At 38.6% G+C, this 16,677-nt stretch overlaps 1 long non-coding RNA gene across 1 annotated transcript in view; it reads right to left on the bottom strand.

Annotated features, from left to right (window-relative positions):
- The window catches only part of LOC308189624, a 29,146-nt gene extending 12,469 nt beyond the window's left edge, over positions 1–16,677 (bottom strand). The window contains exons 1-2 of the long non-coding RNA XR_013946478.1: positions 13,383–16,677; positions 10,942–11,075 (exon numbers count right to left, since the gene is read on the bottom strand). This is a non-coding gene — a long non-coding RNA (uncharacterized lncRNA). The remainder of the gene's footprint in view (positions 1–10,941; positions 11,076–13,382) is intronic.

Here is a 16,677-nt window from a genome sequence, read left to right as displayed (position 1 = left end):
GCAATCGAGAACACCCTTTTTTATTATCAGCTGCAGCCTGAATCCTGTTCTTGTATATCAATGAATTCCCACACACAAGTTACACAGGTTGTGAATAACTGAAGAGAACAGCCTGCAGTTTTCTCTTTAGTTGTGACCTTATTTTTTTTTCTTGCACCATACTAAAATTTCTAGCTTTGTAATTTTAAATGGTAGTTACAATTAAGGTTGTACATGATCACATTCTTTCAAAACTAGGTGAGCTAGCTGAAGATACTTCTTTCTTGGGAGGTCCCAGTGTCTCTTGGAGCCTGCTGATCCTTCAGATCTGGTGGATAAAATGTTTGTATGAGTGTTCCTTAACCAGTCTGAATATGCCAGGCTGGTAAAAACTGGTAAAAGGGGGGAGGCATCCCAGCTCTGTCTGGCTGCTAGAGGCTGAGCAGCTGGGCCAGCAGCCCTGGAAGAAGCAGCCCTTGGAGTAACCTGCTGCTGATGAGCGGCTGTCACAGGGAGGAGCATGGAACAGGAGGCTCGGCAGTGTGGCTTCTCCCCATAATGACAATTCCTTCAGTCAGAATTCTGTCCCGCTTCTGGGAGCTTGTTCTTTTTTCAGAAGTCCACCGCTTTTCTTTCTCCTTTTCTGAAGACTCATTGGCAGTCATCCAGACGCAGAACTGAAGGACAGTGTCTCTTATTCAGAGAAGAAACATTCATACCTTTTGCAAAGCATTTCCTAGTGCTGTCATGCTAGGAAAATACATGTAACGTTCTTTTTTCCTTTCCTTTCCTTTTTTTTTTTTTTTTTTTTCCCTGAATAACTGTTACTCATGCAGTTTCTCTCCCTTGCTATAATTTCCTCCAAAAACTGTAACACCACAGGATCATTTTCTAACAGGAGGCACGCAGTTTGCTATGGGAAACAAGATTGTATTTGTCTTTGAAAGACGTAAGAAAGCAATAACTAGCTGTGAGGTCCTGCACAGGGGCTGGTCTGTCCTCTCCACAAAGGAGATATCAAGAAGGAGGAAGCATGATTTAGTTCACTAAACCTATATCCCTACACACTATTGGAAGAGCAGCACACAGGGAGGGAGAGAGAGTTTTATCCTACAAAGGGCTGTGGTAGCATATATATTCTTTAGAGGCTTACTGGAGGCAGAATACTTCTCAGTGCCCTCTGATCCGTGTTCTAGGGTATGACTAGCAATGGCAGTGAAGATGCTTACTGATTCATTTTAGTTTGGCTTGTAATTCTGTGTCATGTGAATTACTGGTGGGACATGACTGGCATGGTCTGAATGCAATAGAGGAACCAGAGTTAAGCAGAGACCTTCAGTTTTCCCTGAGTCTCCACAGCAATGTGTGACTGTGCTACTAACACTCTGGAGTCCACACCTCCCAAGACCTTGACAGCTTCTGCTTATTTTACTTTCAAGCTCATTAAGGCAGATGGGAACAAGTTCCTTGCCAAGATAAAAACTGCTAACTGGCATCATTCTATCACTGTTTTATTGTTCTGAGCATCCACTAATCTTCAAGCAGCTTCACAGATGTGTCCCTGTCCATAGCTATTGAAACTTAACTAGCCAGTGAGTCTTAAAATGATAAAGATGAAGGAGACAAAACAGAAGACATGACTACAATATTTTTTTTCCTCCAGAACCATAACAGTGACAAAGAGACAAGGATTTAAGTCAGTGGTGTCACTTTCTTTTTAGATATTTCTAATGCAGGAATTTTTCTTCTTCCTCATCAGTTAAATGCCTAAGAAAAATAGGTTGTTGATGTACTTATGAGTGTGCTGCACACAAAGTGTATTCTGATATCATCTTTCAGTTTTACCAAAGAACATTTGTCATCACTTCTGATGAAGTGGAATTGTGGTCTGCATCTAAAGAATCTGTTGAAAAAAAAATAATAATAAAAAACCCCCACTAGTATCAACATTAGCATGCTGAAGAATACAATGATGCAGAGACTTTGTATAGACAGAAGTACAATGTAGTCTCTGCAGAAATCTCTTTTGGTCCCCATGCAAATTAAAGTGACACTGGGGGAGTGTGTGGTATGGTAGTAACAGTAAAATAAGGGTAATGTAAGAATCCTAATTCCAAAATGAAATTTGGAAAACTTGGTTTCTAGTAAATGTAAATGTTCTATTTAATTAAATTAAAGTACTCTGATTTTACCTGTTGTTAATTTTTGTTCTAAGTTGGGAAAATAAACAAACCTCAAAACGAAAAGGTTGTGTTCAGTTCCTCCCTGATTTCCAGCCTTGTCAAAGTGCACTCTTAAGGTTTTGTCCAATCAAAAGTCCCTCCTCTCCCCTCCATTTCTGGCCTCCTTTTTCTCCAGATCAGTAATTATGCCATCAGTTGCCTCCCGTTCCTCTCCTAGGTGGTTTTTCAAGGCTTGTCCATGCTACACAAATTTATGACACAAAGAGCTGTGCTGGGCTTCTAAGGGTGCTTGTAAAACACTTCACATCCATACGCCAAAGTGCTCCAAGTGGTTTGTATTTCTGCCAAAAAACACTTGGATTTTTCTTGTGTTCAGCAAGGGCTAAAGTTGGCTGGAGGCCAGTAGGGACAGCACTAGAGGAGATAGGGCTCAGCACTCGTGCTGCAGCCCTACAGAGGCACTCTGTATGTTCCCAGAATTCACCCTCTATGAGCGCTCGGCTGAGAACCTGGAGATGTCTGCCCAAAGGGCTTTGCACTTTTGCTTTGGTGAAACGTACGAGAAGAAAAATGCGAGAAGAAATGCTCCTATTCAGAGTAACAGTCAGCAGGATGTAACAAATAGTTTGCATTTAAACCAAGGAACCAGGATAAGCCAAATGAGAACCCCTCTAATTATCAAGGTATTAGTAAGTAAGAGAGAAAATGACACAGGTGATAGAAAGGACTGATGCTGCTCTTCCCACCTACCCTGCCTATTCTCCTCAGGCTTACATGCAGAGCTATTGCTACCCTCTTTTCAATCAGGATCTAGCAAGGCAGCATGAAAAAAAAAAAGGGGGGGGGGGGGAGGGAGGGAGAGGAAGGGGGACTGACTTTCAGAACAGAAGTGAAGAGCTCCTCTGCAAAGCGGGACTGGAGGTATAAAAGATACAGCTGGCAGTTTACACTGCTTTGCTGAAATAATGAGACTCGAGTTGTAGGAACACACTACCTAAAATGGGCATTATGAGCTTTCTTTATTAGGGACTGGGTGGGAGAGCGAGGAGGAGCAGCACTTCCCTGCGCTTTGTTCCTGTCACTTGACAATTTCTGTCCTTGAAACGTTCCCTCTAGGGACGAGGAGTGTGTGCAGGCTCTCAGTCACTCCGAGGTGGGGAAAGGAGTGTGAAGCTTAGCATATCAAGGGAAACGTGTCCACAGCAAATCTGATTGTTTAAAAATAATCTAGAATAATTTTGTCAAGGAAGTAAGATTCAATTGTAGACAAGGATTTAAACTTAAATTGGAAGGGATTTTAAGCGTTATTACTAAATTCCCTATATAACACATTAGGCACAGCACAGAGAATCCTGATTTAACCTAACAAGGAGCAGATTTTCAAAGTGAAATAGAGGGATCCCAGTGGGGGAAGGAACTGGGTTCACTTACAGATATTTGGGGTGAAAAGGAGTGCAAAAAAAGACAGCCGTTTTCCCTCCTCCTCTGCTCTTCCTCTCCTCCACATCATCTGTGGGAGACACAAATTCTTCACTGGGCAAAGCCTCTGACAAGTGAGTGACAATGAGCACCATTTGTGAGGGCAGTGGGGAAGGGCTCTGAAATTGGGCCTCAGGGGGGCTGCAGAGAGATCCAGGGCCCTGGGCAGGGTTGGGGGATGCCCAGGAGAGGTGGGCAGGAACAGGCAGAGCTGGTGGAGCCCCTAGGGCCAATTTATTCTCTGTGGGGCAACACTGATGGCTAGCAAAAATTTCTTTAAAAATGTAAAAAGGGAGATTGTGCCCCTTCATAGCTATCCAGTACACTGCTCGATACGCTCACACACACACACCACACACACACAATACACTCACACACAGAGTCAGACTCACATCCTCACTCTGTTGTACATGAACAGGTTGTTCCCCTGCGAAAGGCTTATTTCACTGGCTAATAGATTCATCATAGTCTTTCCATGATAACTATCAGGAAGTCTCAGTCTTGTGTATGCTGACATCAAAAACAACCTTGAGATTTTTCACAAAGGGAAACTGTTGGGTTTTGGCCAACCCTACTCAGCAGCCCTGCCTGAGGGCACAGGACATCCTTACCTTACCAGCAGCTGGGACATAGTGAGGGGCTTTCCAGCTCTTTTGTTCTTTCCTGAAACATTTTAAGCAAGGCCTGCTGACCTAGCAGGTTGTCTGCTAGTTGAAAGAACCATCCCTCAAGGAAAACTTTCTTCTTCCTCTTCCCTATGCTCCCTTTCTCAGATGAGCCTCTCCTTCCAGGCTCTCAAAGACTCTGAGCACTCTCATTGTCTCCAAAAGTACTGTCCCTTGCCCTTCTGCACAAGAAAGACTTGCCAGTCCTGACTGGTGGCAGGGAACACCTCTACACAGTTGACAAACCCTGTGCTCCCTGCCACATGCATTAGTTGCATAGGATATTTGTACGTCATAGATAATGAGCTGTTTCCAAACGGGAGCTTGATTTATACGTGGATTTTTTCTCTTGTAAAATTCCTCTATTGCAAATAAATAACAAAAAGCCTCAAACCCTTACACTGAACTGGAGCAATTTAATAGCTAAAAAGAATAAGGACAGGCTTGAAATAGGCTTTCAGATTCTACAACGGATATAACTCTTCTACATAAAATACTGATGGGACAAGCTGGAAATATGCTATGATGGTGAGCTAACAAGTATGTGGCACCTTTGAGACTCATTCTGTATACAATAAGATACTAACACAACCCAAAAAAAAAGGACTGCTGGGGTATTTAAAAATGTACGTAGGAACTATGCTTTGTTACATTGCCTCCCAGCTGTCAAATCCAAATCTTGTTACTCTGTTCTCTACATACATAGTACCTCCTCATTTCTGTCTGTTCAGGCAAATATTAATAATACTAATGACCATAACAATAATAATAGTCTCAGTCAGATTTCACATTTCCAGGTTTAACTGCTGTAACCACATCTTTTCTGATCTGACTAGAGTACATGTTGCTTCCATTTGCACAGGAGGATGTTATTGCTGATAGCGTACTTACTGACCAGTGGTCTAAACATCTCTGGTTGAATGTATCAGCCTCCTATTTCTTTACTACATTGATTCCCAGCTCTGCTTTGCACTTTTATCTGACTTCAGTCTTTGGCCACTACCTACGCTCAATAAGTAATATCAGCGACAGTATGCCAGACTTCCCATTATTTTCACTGCACTTTCCATAACGCTCTAAACACATGCCACGTCTGTGCAGGATTCTCCTTGGAACCACCTTGTTCAGTTAAGTCCCCTCACCGGTCCTTTTCTGCTGACACATGGACTTGGGCAATGAAGATACCTACTCACGATGAACACCATGTAAACTACAGAGTGCCATGACCTCACCACACCACACACCAGTTTTACTGACTTTCTTCCCTTTATCCTCTTTTGTTACTGATTAGTAACCACCCTGAGCTCAGTATTTTTGGAAGGTTTCTGAGGAATCTTCTCTCCTGTCTGAACTGGGTTGCATGCAGCACTACCAACTCAGCATAATAAATGATACTGATAGAAAAACTTCTTTGACTCAGTGTTAATGTCTACCTGCTCTGGAGAAAATGTTGTTTTGCTTCAACTAATGAAATAAAATAAGGAAATAAATTAATTATTTTTTAAAAATGTTTTTGCTTGCAACATCTGCTCCCTACAAGCTTGAGGCTCACTCAGGTAAGCTGTTGCTTTGTTCTACACTTTCAAACTCAAAATGTTTTCATGGAAACTCCAATGAAGACCAAGTCTGTGTTATTCAACCCAGCACTGTCACTAAATGGTTCCTGGTGAATACATGAATGGCGAGCTGGAAGAAGTCTGCATTTTAGGATATATTTTGAACATTAGATGTCATTATAAAAGTTGAAGATGATTAGTTAGTATTACTTGCATTAAACAACCAGAAAACATTGCTGAAAGGGTACACAGATACTTGAAATTAGGCACTTTTTTCCAGTAGCAGTGAATGCCATGCAGTAAACAGTTCCTCACATTACTCATCTAGAGTTACAGGTGAAAGAGAAGGAATCATAATCAAAACAGAGGACTCTTCAACATTCACAGTGTCATGGAATCTAGTTACGTAAATCTGACACAGGGATCAAACAGCATGCCCTCATATCTGAGCTCAAAAGGGAAATTAGGCCAACAGTTCTGTGATGCAATATCATAGTATAATTGAACAGTTTGGGTTGGGAGGGACCTTAAAAGTCATGTGGTTCCAATCCCCCTGCCATGGGCAGCAACACCTTCCACCAGACCTGGCTGGTCATAGCCCCATCCAACACGGCCTTGAAAACCTCCAGGCCATCCACATGAAATGCCAAACCAATGTTGTCTCAATTACTGGAGGACTACACAAATGCCTTCTAAGGGCAGATCAAAGAGTAATAGCCTCAGAGAAGCTACAGGCATAGTTCTCATTTTAGGATCTATTTGTCTGTAATTTCTCCCACATTTACTGCTGACATTAAAAAAAAAAAAAAAAAGTAATTTCTTTTGAAAGGAAGCAGTTTGTCAAACTTAAAAATGGGTTTCACTTTGGTTTGGATGCTTTTAATTATTATTATTTTTTACATTACTGATCTTAATTGAAATTTTATTTGAAGTACTTGGGGCAAAGCTAAATAAGTATATTTATAAAGCATTAAAATGTTGCAAGCTTTATCAACTAAAATTGTATGGTTAATTCAGCACAATTTTCTACAAAGGTTTAGCTGTACTCAAATCATTCATTTTCCAACAAACGTTATTTGACAAAAAGCATTCTCAACTCAACATATCTCCATTGTTGCTTCCTCAGCTGTCATCATTGAAAACACCAAGACACACGTTATCAGATATTATGAAACCAGAGATGCCCAAATTATCAAGCGATTCGGTTGGTTTCTCTTGATCTTCAGCTGGCAGTGGAGGGAATCCAGACGTAGTGCAGTTGGGATAACAGTAGGTTCTTAGCAAAGCAGGCTGCTGTGCCAAAGCCCTGGAGATCTTCCTGATCATCACTGCTGCTCCTGCTGACAAGGTGCCAGCAGGAGGCCTGGGATGAAAATCCCTCCAGAGGAGCACAAGTCTGTCCCGTCATCCAGAGCAGGAATGAGCTTCCCTCCCAGTAGCTCTTTCGCATCTCATCTTTGCCCATTCCAGTGACAGGAGAGGACCCTGGCCTGGTCCCACTTTTTCAGCCCTCTGGTAGTATAACTTTGTTTTTATTATGCAGCTGAGAAGCTCTGAATTGGCTCCGTGCCAGTCACACTGTATTGCTATGCTTTGGAGGTTTTCACAAGGATGAAAGAAAGCATTTAGGGAGGTTCCAGAAACGATGCTGATGGCTGCCATGCTAATGCTTGTAATGAATTCTAAATTGGTAATGGGACCACTTATGGATAACTAAAGGCTTATTCACTCCCTTGGATATCTGCTTTTTTCCTCTACCACTTTCTGCTGGATTTAGTGCCAGTATTCACTTTGCACTTTTCTTTTTCTGTCTTTTTCTGTTCTTTTACTTTCCTACTGTCTTTTCTCATGCTGTATTCTTCCTCTAAAAATTATCACCTCTCAGGCTCTCCCCTTATTCTAGTTGCCTTACTGCAGCAAATGCATGTCCTACAAATCTCTAGTTACCATTGCTAGTCTCCTTTCCCATATGGGACTAATTACTAAAACAAGTTTGCATGACTTTGAAACGATAATAATAACACTTCTATGAGCATATAATTTCATTTTACATCTACTGGATAATGCAAACTGCATTCATACCACCTAGAGATAGGTGGTATAATAACAAGTGATAAAATAATAGGTAGTATAATAATGAAGGATAGCATTAATGGGCAGCAATCATAACTGACATAGACTTGTAGTTTCTGGCTGACGCAGGTTTAAATGATGTTAGTGTTGATTGCAATGTGTCTTATTGCCTTAGGAGATACGTGTTAAGTATAAAGGCTTGCAGTTAAAATTCTGTGAGGCGTAAGACTCCTCTGGAACGTCTATCTTGTCAGCAGAACTGTTAAAGTGTAACTCTGGTCAGAAAAAAATGACGCTATAAAAATTCCATCTATCATGCACTGTATTTATTTTCCCTTGGTGATTTCCAGATTAAATCTGCTCAGTTTACAAATCAAAAGAGACTTTTTTAACTGCTTTTTTATCCAACAGTCTATGTTCCCTGTTCTCCTTGTGACTTAAAAAAAATAAAATAAAAAATTAAACTATGCTTTTTTTCTGTTCCATACATCATTTTCCATCCACTCACAGTAAAAATTCTCCAGCTAAAATACAGGCCGTATTTGTACTGACATGGAATGAATCAGAACAAACTATATCTCACTCACCATTCAGATAAAAAAAAAAACAAAACTTTTTTTTTTTTCCCCAGTATGCTACATATATAGAGAGATGACATGGAGTGATCAAAATGGTCATATTTACTCTGGCAAGCTGAACAATGTTGCATACTAAATATATAGTTAACTACATGTTACATATCTCTCCCTATATATATACCTATATGTATGTATATATGCATAATATACACCAGTATATGACTACACATATACATTTGGACCCATGTAAACTGTTCTCAAGTATAGTCCTAATCAAGGGGTGTCAAAAACATATATCCCTTAAACAGCTATGCTGTTATCTCTTTGAAATGTCCTTCCACATCCAGAAGAAACAGAAAAAAGGACAGTGCTGCAGTTTACTGGCACCAAATGACTGCTGCTCCACACTGCTTCATCTGTGTTAAAATTACCTGCATCATTTCCTACCCTTTTCCTCTCTCTCTTATTTGCTCACCTATATTTCATTAACTCTCCCTTTTGACATGTCTGAACTCTGTCAAACCATGAATCTTTACAATTTGTAATGGGAAACACAGTGTGATAATTCTTGATATTTGTCCACAGCATGAGTATTCTGTACATAGAGTTATATCACACAATGGATATGTTGAGTTAGTGGTTATTTTTCCAGTAGCAAAGGAATACAATTTCTAACAAAAACTACTGTCAAGAAATGCTGCTTTAAAAATATCAGTATTATGAAGAAATCAAGAAATGCAGAGGTAAAGCTGATTTTTCAAGTAAACATTTAGCTCTACTTCATCTTCATCTGCAATCACTAGAATGGCAATCAGATCATCTCATGAATGAAGTATAGTCAAATGAAGGTGAATCTAAGCATGGCAAAGGCCATGCAGGTAAACAGAATATACTTTGTGGAGTGTACTTTGTCATTATATATATGTTTATATAAATATGTATGTATTAGAACCCAAGGGAATGGCATGAAGCTGCAACAAGGGAGATTCAAGTTGAATATTAGGAAAAGATTCTTCACCAATAGGGTTGTCAGGCACTGGGACAGGCTCCCCAGGGCAGTGGTCATGGCACTGAGCCTGTTGGAGTTCAAGAAGCATTTGGACAACGCTCTCAGGCACAGGGTCTGATTTTTGGGTGGTCCTGTGTGGTGCCAGGAGCTGAACTCGATGATCCTTGTGGATCCCTTCCGACTCAGGATATTCTATGTTTCTATGATTTTAGGAGTGGCTGTGAGACTATGATGTAAGCTACCACATAAAACAGTGTCCTTTACAAATCTTGCCACTTTCTTCTACAGCTGCATGTGATCAGTGTTAATCATTTCATTTAATGAAGTGCTGGAAGGTGAAAGGGGGAACAGGAGCTGTGACAGAATTTAAGCCTCCATTTGTCTATATAAGTGGTTAGCTTACAATACGGCCTCCTTTTAAGTTTTAATGTATTGGTGTCAGTTAATAAATTTGCCATAGAAGCCTACAATAAAACACAGTTAAGGTCGACAGTGTATATCTGAAATCTATACTAAAACATATTCTCATAACTGTTAGAAATTAAATCTGTATGGGAAACAGTTTAATCATCATGAAGAAAGGTCAAGATTTTCTCATCTTTTCTCACCCAAATCAAGAAAAAAAAATTAGATCTCAAGAATATTCGATACAATCTAGCTCATTTTAAACAATTCAGTCAACAATCCAATTTCTGCCATTTATTTAAGATTTTATTTAATTAACTTAAACTTGTAATTGAAACATTATTTTGAATCATAAATGATTGATTTTATTGTTTTCTTGACAAAGAAACTTGATTTACAGTTTCTGAAACTGTCAAATTTTTGTCAAAACCCCATCTTCCACAGGAAGGGATTCTGATGGAAAATCCCATTAAAAATTTGTTAGAACAGGGGTGTTGTATTTATCTGTCCCAAAACCTTATACATAATACAACCAAAATATAACTTAAATGTGCAAATATATACAAATAAAAATGTTAGAAGTTAAACCTAAAAATTAAGGAACAGCTCTGCACAGCTGAGGAACACAACCAACCTCATCTCTGATGCCTGATGTCCAGTGAAATCATGGAATAACCTCAGGCATCTGTCTGGATTTTCACATTCAGAGGAAAGTTTATTAGAAGGAATGATTCTTAAAGACAGATGAAAGCATCTTTTTCTTTCTCTTTCTAGTGGCACAGGAGCCCACGTGGTTGAGGTGTCCACCCTGGGCTTCCTCACAGCTCCCTGATCTCCACTGCAGGACCATACAGCCGACACTTGTTCTCCTGTGCAATTCTCCATTTAAATGCACACTCACATACTCACCCTTCTTTATCCCACCCTCCTTGCCTCTGTTTAGAATAGATGCAGTAAAGTAAGCACATGGTTAGCCTTTGAAAATAACAATAAAAACACAGGGATGAAACTTACTTTCATTAGAAGCTGGTGCACACATTTTTTCCAGCAAAACACAAAGACTAGTGCTCTTTCAAAATGGCTTCTGTTTCCCATTGCCTTCAGCAACACTGATGCTAAGCCATGTATAAAGACAGTGGCTTCCTATACTAAAAGAGGAAAGGTTTTTTTAGAATGATGTTCATAAAAAGGAATTAAATGTTGAAGTGTGTATCTGCTCGGATAAGTGTAGTCACAGATTCATTTTGGCTGAACTCCAAGCTAGGAAGCTGTGAGTGTGCTTTGGCTCAGCAGCCGGAGAGGCAAATTAGCAGAGAGCTAATATACCCTGCCTTTCAGCCTACTGCTTCAGGTACAACTCTAGACCAGACTGACTCATCTTCGGAAAACTCAAAAACAAAGATGAGAAAACAGGAAATGCTCTCTACTGTTGCCCCTCAGCTGTGAACTAAAAGAGGTCAGGAAACTAGTGCAGGGCATGAGGGATGGGAAACAAAACACTCATCTGGTAATATATTTACTGCACATTTTACTATAATGCAAATATTCATAAGTACCAGCATGTGAATATTCATAAGTAGTATCATGTTAATATTCACAAATAGCATCGTGTCAACTTAAAGTAATTACAGGAATCTAAGTAGAGAAATTCTCAGAGTTTAACATGTTAGGCATTAGACAACTTAATGGATAGCAATAATTGTGCCCTAGCTTTGATTTCAAGTTATGAAATAGCGAAGCTCTCATTGCACCTGCAAACGGGAATGCTGGTAAGACACAAGTTCAAAGATGACAAATAGCAGTCTCACGGTGACCAGGTCTCTTAATACCCTCTGAGATATCACACACAGTCCCATAAATCCAGCTTATCTAGTTGGCCCTTAATGTGATCTTCCTATATACTGGGTTGTAACTGTCTTCCACCAGGCCTTGCTACAAGACATGGATACCTGGGAGGTCTGAGAGCACTTAATTCCTTACACATTCCTTTGTTTCTTATGCCATATTGCTCTCCAAATTTCTTCTTCAAGCAACTCTTTACATATTTTGAGTTCATAATCATGTCCTTCCCCTGTCTCTCTTCTTTATGGAAAGCATCTCATGATTTTGTAGTCTTCCTTCGCATGTCAGATTTTCTAAATTCTGAATTATTCTCATTCTACTTTCAGCTTGTCCACATGGTTTAACATCTAGAACTACACTCAGTCCACCATCTAGTATCCTAGTTTCATTTTGAACATTGCAATATTCCTGCACACCAAATTCATATTTATATTTTTTAATTTTTTTTCTTTTTTCTTTTTCTTTTTCCATAATATATCTAAATTTCAGACTGTTTAATTGAGAAAAAGGTTGCACAGAGCTGATTCTGCGCAATAGAAATCCTATTACAATTATCATTTATTTAAAAATCAAGCTTGGGATCTCTAGGAGTGGTTTCTGATGTCCTTCTTTCCCAATTTTTCTAAGATTTAGAGGTAGACACATGTACATCTACTAACTGGATGAAACACTATGTTGAACAGCTCTAAGTGTCACTCAGTTTAATCCTCTTGACCTAAGGCTGAGATTGTATCACTGTGAAGTTACCACTAGCTCCATGAAACACACTGCAGAAGCTTAGTGTATTTTTACCAGACCAGAACTGGGCCGAAATTGACTTACTGAGGTTTGAAAGTAAAAATTAAGATGTAGTTAAGAGGTTATATGTATACGTTATGTACGTATGTATATTTATCTTGTCTCTATTTCCTAATTTTCTTTGTTCTTCAAATGAATGAATACTTCACTTTGAATCATTTTTACTCTGTGTGCTGATCACAGGTTCTTTGGCAGGAAAAGCTTGCTTGAACCAGGTCAGACTGTGCCCATAATGCTGAGATAGGCTTCATGTTTTTTGAGGAGTAAAGGAAACTAAGTTTGTCCCTTGACAAATGTCCTAAAGACACCCAAGCAGGATCTAAAGCACGGTTTGTCCTTCAACCATAACAACACATTTGGATCTTCTGTACCAGTTACTTAAAAGGAACATTGACTAGTTTCTACCCATTCCATAAAATTTAAACGTGCCCTTTTTATACTTTGTGGAAACTGCGTAAACATTTTCAGACAGCTGCTTGTTGTTGTGTTTTGCAAATACTTTCATGGTGGAGTGATGCTGGTCACACACCACACAACATCACTGGGCAGCGTGCAGGAGTAGACTATCTGGTTGAGGAGCCATGCTCCACTCTGTGCTTGATACATACAACCAGCCTGTTTAATGGAAGAAACAATGTTCTTTCATCCCCTCAGCAATCTTCCCTAGAGTATGTACATTTTATGTTTTCCACTGAAAATAAATTACTGACCTCCTCAAGACTCTTTTCTTTATGTAATATTAGTACATTTTAGGGGATGTTACCATATAGGTACTTAATAAAAAAAATATAGAGAAAGTTATTGTGCACACCTACCTGATCTCCAAATGCAAACTTTTTTTTTTCCTCAGAGTAATAGAGTGTCTACACAATTCAGTTTTTACAGTTCTTTCTGTGGGTGGAAGGATGAAAAAGATGTGAGTAAAGCAGGCTTCCTAACTAATGTTCTTGAGATTGAATATACTTTAATCTCTTTTAGGAGTTAGAAAATCTCCTTAATTTTACTTTGTTGTTGAGCAGTTTATGTTTTCTTCAGACAGGATGAATTGATGGCAAAGTCTGTGAGAACAGCAATGAAAAGAAAAAAAATAGTCTTTAAAGATAAGTTTCACAGCCTCAGCCATCTTGAAAGCCATTGTTTTATTCGCCCTTTCAGTATATTAAGTCTTAAGGGATTATTATTTATAGTAACGCTATAAATGTGACAATTTCTCTATACTGTGATTTTATTAGTGGAAAATGTGAAGACAATTTTGGCAAGGGTTGAACAGCATGCGACTGGATAGAGATTACAAAAACGTCTATAACACATCTGCAGCAGCCGGAATAGCAAAATAGCCATTGAAGCAATGATGATGAAAAAACTCTGTAACCAAATAAATCATCTAGGACTTAATAATTATTCAGTTCAAACATTAAAGAATCCACAACTCAAGGAAAATCTCTGGGTTTAATATTTATTGAAGAGGAAACCATATCGCTGCTGAGTTAAAAATTGATTTTTGAATTGAAAATCAACAGAGTTGTGAAATTTGAACAGAAATGAATACTTCTGATCACACTATGCACTGTGGGGAAAGGAGAATAATTTTGCTGTTTATCCTACCTCAACCTTAGAGGGAAAGAATATCTCTTTTTGATCCCATGTTTGCTGTTTGCTCCTAATTTTTATTGTAAAGCTGTACTGGGCAACAGAAATATACCTATCTAGAAGAGACTTGGGAATCTGTGCTTGTACAGTGGCAATATTGGTTTATTTTTATATTTTTAAGACAAATCCTGTGACATAATTGCCTTGGTAGCTTTACAAAGTGACATAGATGGACAAAAATTTCTAGCATCTACACCTATCTCCTTCAGTCAATGCTTTCCACATCATAGCTTTAGCTTAAGCATCTCTTCTGTTTACTGCATGTGCCAACAAAAATCCCTGACACATCAGGTGATGAGATGGGAAGAATGATTGAAAGAGAAACTACTGCTTGGAAAGGACTAATATTTACTGTTGGCTTTTCAATTAGAAAAGATAGATTTCAGTCAGATTGTGAGACTAAACTTAATTGTTTTGCCATTGTACAAGTTTTTTCTTCCCCCGTGATATAAACCTGTCCTCTATTGCAGCCTTATGAGCAGAGGAAAGTAGGAATTTCAAAATCTTTTACACTTGCAGTAAGCTGCTCTAAGTTCTCAGTATTCTTGTGAAGATGGAAAAGGAACTGAAGATCTAACTGGCTTGAGGGTATTTTAAAGAGTTAGGATTAAAGAGGCTTATTTAACATAAATGTTACAACAAATTAATATAAAATTGTAGCAGAGGTTTTCAAGCTTCTTAATGGGTGTTCTGTGGTTTTTACTCAGTCAGCTACCAAAAATCTTTTACGTGAAATTTATGTCTTTTTTTTTTTTTCAAGAGAACTTTATTTGGCAGTTACAAGTTGTCTATTTTTATAACAACCTCAGCAGAGTGTTCCAACAATAACTGTAATTTAAGTACTTATCAGACCTCTAAGAGCATAAGTCAATGTTTATTAAGCCTCGAGTACTATGTAATAGCGTATTGCTGAAAAGTCCTGCCTTAGTTACTGACTTGTCTGAAAATTTGGGATTTTTTTAATTTAAGAGTACACAGGACAGCATATACTCAATTTACAGAGCCTCCTTTTCTTGGTTGTCTTAAGAGGTTTATTCAACTGTAACATCTTTTGTAGTATCATTATCATAAGCTAAGTCTTATCAGGATAAAGATACTCTCAAGAATAGAGAGTACACAATCCTTTTTCACCATCCTACTTCAAGATGAAGAATAAATTCCTACTTTCACTCCCTCTGCCAAGTCTAAAACTAGCCTCATTATCTTAGGAATTATTTTTCTTCTTTGCTTGCTTAGTGCTCAGAACAAAAAGGTCCTAAACTCAGTAGGAACCTGGAATGCAGTGTCAATAATATAAACATGTCAAAAGAAGTTTTGCTAAGAGGCTTATTATTATGCTGCACTTATGTTCTACCATGCAAATTCTCAGTAGTGTCTTATTACCATCATTAATATCCTTTAGATATATAAAAAGAGGGGGGGAAGGGGGGGGGGGGCTTAGTAATTGTTTTATCAAATACTGGTTTATTAAATATTTTGGTTTAAATATCTTAAGATTTCACTGCATTACGAATACAGCGTAAGAAACAGAAAGAGGTGGGGAAAAAAAACTGTGCAGAGAGGAAAGAAAGTTATGAGAGGGAATGAACACAGCATGTAATGAACATAAGTTTGTAGGGATTATCTTGTGAGCAATTTTTAGGTTCAGTTTTGGGTTAAGATCCCATTTTGCTGGATGTCATTTGAACACATAGACACATATAGAAGTACACAATGAGAGAGGGCTTCTTTCCCTGAAGAATGTGCAGAGTAATTAAAGTTCAGTTCGTTGACACTAAAGCTACAGGGAAGCTTATTCTTTTCCCTTGAAGCATTAAACTGTGCTAGAAAAGCCACGAGGATGCCTGAAGAGACCATGAGTCTGGGCAATAGAAGCAAAACCTTCATTAATGTTTCCATTTCCATTTCTTGACTTTAGAGGCAAAGTTGAGGGAAAGGCTGGAGGCTCAAGTCAGAGGAGCAACCGGCAGAGGAGAGAAGACATAAGAAGAATATGTGGAAGTAGAACACTATGGCTGTTTCATATCTAAAGCATCCAGAACAAGAGTAGATCCTCTTGGGAAGTAGGAGAAAAAAAGAAAAAAAAGAAAAAAAAATGATATTTTGCCCCCGTTTCTTTTTTTAGCCTATCAATAGAAAGGATAATTGTTGTTGGTTTTTGTTTTTGTTTTGGTTGTGGTGGTGGTGTTGCTTTGTTTGTTGTTTGTTTGTTTGCTTGTTTTGCTTTAGCAATGAGATCCTAACTTTCCATCACTGAGAATTATTGCTTGAATGGGAAGAAGACCTCTTGGAAAAAAACATTTTAGCTAAGCAGCTTTTACAGTTTTGGTCCACACCTTCTTTATAATGTTATTCAACCTTAACCTTAGTTTTATCACAATACAAGGATAGATTGCCTACTTTTTTCAAAAGCCAAAAATAACAGAGCAATCAGTATTTTTCTCTATAAATAATGCTAAA

The sequence above is a fragment of the Anser brachyrhynchus genome (assembly GCF_964034855.1).
Source record: "Anser brachyrhynchus genome assembly, chromosome: 2".
NCBI classification, from domain to species: Eukaryota; Metazoa; Chordata; class Aves; order Anseriformes; family Anatidae; genus Anser; species Anser brachyrhynchus.
The sequence above is the reverse complement of the archived record's forward strand: the minus strand, read 5'-3'. Positions and strand labels throughout refer to the sequence as shown.